The sequence below is a fragment of the Lepidothrix coronata genome, unplaced genomic scaffold (genome assembly GCF_001604755.1).
Source record: "Lepidothrix coronata isolate B3197 unplaced genomic scaffold, Lepidothrix_coronata-1.0 Scaffold31, whole genome shotgun sequence".
In the NCBI taxonomy this organism is placed as follows: domain Eukaryota; kingdom Metazoa; phylum Chordata; class Aves; order Passeriformes; family Pipridae; genus Lepidothrix; species Lepidothrix coronata.
In genome coordinates, this window is record NW_016690211.1 from 1270957 (window position 1) to 1276956 (window position 6000).

Here is a 6000-nt window from a genome sequence, read left to right on the forward strand (position 1 = left end):
CATCTGGCACATTCACTTTCATTCATTGCCTGCCTGTTTAAACTAAAGATATTTTTTAAAATATATGCTGTAATAAGAACTGGGAAAGAGCCACATGGACTGGAGACAAGTAACCTCTCTTACAGGGCTGGCAGCCCTTGCTGGGTTAAAGCCCAGATAACTAGCACCATTTATAACAGAGAAGAATTAGCTTCCTACACGGAAAAGTTAAGCTTGTCTTCCTAATTTGGGTTCTAAACATTCAAAGGGAGAAGAGAAGAGAAGAAAAAAAAAAGATAGTTTGAAAAGAATATTCTGGCTTTATACACTTGAGGAATTCCTTATTCATCCATAGGAAAGGACAGATGTTCCTATAATGGTCCAGACACTTGCAGACCTTTTCTAGACCTGTTAGCAACTGTTACATCCAGCCTTTGGTCTTGAGACTGTCAGCAGTGACTCCCTCTGCTTGAGGGGACGGCTCTTGCAAGACTTCCAGGAGTTGCCCAGTTTTTAGCAACCACATTTGTTACCCCTTATGACAGCCCTTGGGCTGATTCAGAGTGAGTGAAATGGAAATAAAAGCAAGCTAGACCTAAATGCTTTTGCTGGACATCTCAGTTCTCTAGGAGTGCCATAGGCACAGATACTTCTCCTGTGTTACTCTTCGTGTTACTTGACATTTTCACTGTATCAGAGACACAAGAACAGTCTGACAGATCCTTGCTGTAGTTAAGTTCCTGAGCAACCTATTTATTGCTGTATATCCAGGGAGTGATGTTTTAACCTGCCAAATCTATCAGTATGGCCTCTTCAGGACGGAGGGATGGTAGGAATAGGTGCTGCAGAGAGTCGAGGATGCCTCTGAAAGCAACAATACCATTCCAGCATTAGTCAAGTGATCAGAAGGGTGTCTTTCAGTCCTGTAGAAGTCCCTTTTTCTGCTAGCATGAGCAGTGCAGGCACAGCGAGACAGTGTCTCCAGCCTGTGGTGCACTGCCCTGGAGGGAAGATGCATCATGTGAGTCAATTTCCATGAGCACAACCATGCAAGATGAATAAAATGTTCTGCCACCGAGTAAATCAAACAGACTGCAGTTCAGCAAATAGTGTAAAAATTAAGAGGGAAAGCAATGCTACCTAGGGGTTTTGCCCCTTAGGCATTCAAGTCCTGGAGGATTTCCTCAAATTCTTTCTGCTAGTGCTGGAGTCAGGTCTTGCCATTTTCTTGACTAGGCAAATGCTCTGGGATAACCCAAAATGAGTTAGACTAGCCTTTTGATGGTGAACCAGCCTCAGACAGTGGTGTTTTCATCAGAGACAGCCATAGGGTTGTAAGATCTTGGATAATTCCTTTACAGAGTAGTTCTGATTCTTGCTCTCCCTGGGATTCCATAGGTGAGGAAAACTGAATTTTCTTGAATTGATCATTTCTTACACTTTGCTTCCATCCTTCTTTCCCTGTTTGTCTCACTGCTTTTATCAAGGGTTAGGTGTTCCTCAAGTCTGCAGTGGCATGATCCACACAGTACCAGCCACCCCACAGTTGTTCCATACCTGTTGCCAAGGACAACAGGATCCCTTTTTTTGCTGTACCCATGCTAAGGTTTTGTTAACAAATAGAACAGTCAAAAAGCTTCTCTTTCTGTAACATTAATAGTCACACGAGCAGCTGGGGACCTTGTATAAGCACTTCATCCTCTCCAATACAAGTCACACATCCCCAAACAAATCAGAGACAGGAGAGTGAGGTGCTGTCAGAGCTGCTTCATCCCCTGTTCCAGGTGAAAATGACCCTTGCAAAGACACAGGTTTAAGTACACATCCTGAGGTTTTATTCTGGGAAACCGTCTCCAGATAATAAGTAGAAGGTATTACACTCGTTTAAGAAATGGATGGACTCTGAGCTGGTATCTTTGGTGTCACCTCATGCCTGAATGCTCAGTTTGAAAACCACCTTCCCTATCAACCTGTAATGGCTGTGTTATGTTCACCTACAGCATTAGTATGTCAATTTACTTTGTTAGAAACATATTACAGAAAGATATGTTGCTTTTAATTTTTAATATGCTTTTTGGAAAAAAAAAAAATCTCTTTCTACAAGCCTTACTAAGGAAAATCTGACAGAGAAATGTTGTTTTCCAAATCAATTGCCACTAGGGTGTATTAATTAATTTGGTTTCTTGTTGACTTTATTACTGTTTCTATTTAGGAGAAAAATGGCTTTAATTTTTTTCTTGGAGAAGTCAATCATCTTGGCATATTTTGCAATTTAAAGATGACAAGGGGAAGTCTCTGTTCTGGTGAGATCCCACCTGGAGCACTGAATCCAACGCAGGGGTCCTCAGCATAGGAGGGACATGGACCTGTTGGAGGGGTTTCAAAGGAGGGTCCCAAAAACTATCAGAGGGCTGGAGCATTTATCTTGTAAATACAGGCTGAGGTAGATGAGATTATTCAGATTGCGGAAGAGAAGGTTCCTGAGACCTCCTTATGGCCTTTGAATACATAAAAGGAGGCTTATAAAAAAGATGGGGACAGACTTTTTAGCAAGGTCTGTTGTGACAGGACACAAGTCCTTAAACTAAAGGAGTCTTCATTTAGATTAGATAGTAAGACAAAGTTTTTTACAATGAGGGTGGTAAAACACTGGCACAATTTGCCCAAGGAGGTGGTAAATGCCCCACATCCCTGCAAACATTAAAAGTCAGGTTGAACTAGGTCTTGATCTAGTTGAAGATGATGTGCCTTCAACCCAGGGAGTTTGGACAAGATGACCTTTACAGGTCACTTCCACCCTAATCCATTCTGTGATTCCAAGTGTGGAAGTCTGGATGGGTTCATGAGACCTCTAATTTTTTCATGTACAGCTCAGATTCACTCAGCCAACATAGGTTTTGGAGAGAAATAAAGAGACCTTATTTCTCTAGCACATCTCTTGAAAAGCCTCAGAAACCTCAGGACACAGAAGCTGCTAAAGCAGACATTAAATGAATGATCTGATTTTAATGTAGCTCATTATTTCATAAGAAAAACAGATGGGACATTGAATTATGGCCAGGAGTTCATCTGCAATGGGACACTTTTGGCTCAGCAAGTTTCACTCCTCATCTGTAATTTCTATTAACTTCATCAGTAATGTCAAATTCAGTTTCTGGTGGGAAAGAAACCTGAGTATTATTATGAAAGGCTCAGCCACAGGATTGTTAGCAAATCTCTGAGCAGAGACACTCCCAATACAGAGGGCAGCAAGCCCAGCCTCCGCCTCCACTTTAGGCTGAGTTATGAAGGTGGTGTGCAGGACAAGCAATGCTATAATTGCGATCTGCACATTTATTTTGCTCATCCCGTGGCCAGCTGTAGGCACGGGTGAAGCAGTCAGCTGGCAGGGAGCAGCAGCATCACAAGGGTGTGCAACAGAAACTCTGCACCCCATAGCAGTCTTTGGACATGTATCTTCTGCTGCAGTAGCAAAGCCAGCAGAGCCTGCTGGTGGATCACAACCCCACCAGGGAATTCTGATGCAGCTGGCCAAGGTCAGCATCCCTCCTTCCCCACTGTCTAGGGAGGGGCTGGGGGAGTTGGGGCTGGGGCAAATCTTCATTTTACCTCCTCTCCCCAAGGCAGCAGGTTTCAGCTCCTCTTGAGACTTAGTTTCACTTTTCTGCTGTCAAAGTTGATGCAGGACACTAGCCATAGATGCCTCTTTCAAGTAATTGTTTTTTTCAGAGAGAAACACTTCTCGGGGTGCCTCTGAAAAATGACATTAAATACTTTCAAGTAATTTCTGGAAGTTTTCAGAGTGATATGGTTATCATGTCCTGCAACTAATGGGATTCTCTGATGTTGGTTCTTACCTGATTTTCCCCTGCCTCCTGAAACATACCATGTTGCCCAGATTACCTCTGTCCTAGGCAATAGGCAAGCACAGGTTTTCCTGAGAACCAGGAAAAATCAATCTCCATCAGCAGAAATATGCCAGGAGCTTACACAGGCAGAGCAATGACAAGCATCAGAAACTGAAGCTTCAGGTGTCCACCCAACCCAGCACGAGAAGTGCCTACACAACTGAGAAACAGAGTTACCACCATAGAGCAGCATAGGTAGCAGCATAGGTAGGATCCGAAGTTGCACCAAACACTTTGCTAGGCTCACAGCTTCTGTCCAAACAGGGTTTGCACAGCTGTCCCAGCCCCCTCCAGCACTGCAGCTATAGGGGAAAGGGATCTTGTCTTTCTCCTTCCCAGCAGCATGCCTTAACTGAGTCCTTAGTGAAGGCAATATCAGCCACAGACTGCCCATCATATGACCATCATGTCTTTTATAGCATGCTTTTCTGCCTGGCTTTTTTGGGGGTCCTACTGTAAATTAATTTCTGCATCCAAGCTGAGGTTCATGTCTTGCAGGAGCTTGCAGTGTGACATGGGGTCATGCTGTGATGAGCACCATGGAGGAGAAATGTTTGCTTTGGGGGAGGGAAGCATTTGCTTTTGGGGAGGGGAAACCCCAAAATGATCAGAATTTCTAGTGGTGTAACTTTACTATCAAAGCAAGTAGGATGCTACATATGCAGTGAGAGAGCAGCCACATGCCCTGCAGTGGAATGACACATTGGAGGCAGCAGAGGGAAGGAAAGGACAGTCCAAAAGGGAAAAGAAACATTTCAGATGAGGCCAGGCTCAGCTATGTAAAATACTCATCTTTGGTGTATGCTCCTTCAACAGAGAGAGGAGGCAGCCTAGCTCATCTCCGTGCTCAGAGCACGCTGCATGCCTGCAGCCAGATGACAAAGGAGACAGATCCTGCCCGGTGCCACACATCCCTTTTAATTGAGGAAAAACTGGAACTGAACCTGGCGTCAGACAGGGCAATGGGATCTGCAGGAGGATGTCTCCAGGGAGCAGTCAGCCTCCTGCCCTGGTTGGAGCCTGCTGCTGGTGAGCACTGCGGGCAGCTGCTCTCCCTGTGCTGGCTCCACGGTGGTCACAGGGGTGGGCATGGGTGAGTCATACCTTTTTATTCCAGCATCTTCCCAAATGTCCTTCCTTGCTAACTTGAAAGTAGCTGACTGGAGGAAAAGAGCTTCAACACCGTATGGCAATTCATGGCAGTGGAAATGATAACAATAATAATGGGGGCTGAATCAAGTGTATTGAAGTCAGTGATGAACCAATGGGAACAGAATGTTACTTCTGTATGAGCCACCTGATACTCTGGGATTTACAGGGATACAAAAATTTTTAGAGGGATGGAACACTGCTCGTATGAGGAAAGGCAGATAGCTGGGATTGCTCTGGAGAAGAGAAAGCTTCCAGGAGACCTTGTTGCAGCCTTCCAGAATTTAAAGGGAACCTATAAGAAAGATGGTGACAGAATTTTAGCAAGGCCTGTTGCAATAGAACAAGGGGTAATGGTTTTAAACCAAAAGAGGAAAGATTTAAATGAGATATAAAGAAGAATTTTTTACTATGAGTATGGTAAAACTCTGGGACAGACATATTTACCCAGAGAAGTGGTGGATGACCCCTCCCTGGAAATATTCAAGGCCAGGTTGGACAGGACTCTGAGCACACTCATCTAGCTGAAGGTGTTCTGAGTGATTGCAGGGGAATTGGACTAGATGACCTTTAAAGGTCCCTTCCAACCTAAACTATTCAATGACTCTACGATGACTTCCAAATGTCAAACTGGATGCATTCAAAGGAATGGGATCAGGAGAGTAACACATTTACCCACAAGATAACCTTCATTCCAACCCTAAAGGGTAGAAAAGCTACATTAAAACTCACAGACCTTACATGAAGTCTCTAATTCATACCTTATCCATAGAACCTCCTTAATCAGTATCCTGTAATTGTAGTAAGAGCTATTTTTACTATTCATCCATCCACATCCCCATCCACTAATGGCTTTAATACCTTATTTTCAGACATCCATATTGAAAGCTGTAGGTAAACCATCTTGCTTGTAGTTCATGCTGCAGCTCTCCAGATTTCAATTTTGTCTCTTCTTCATATCTTA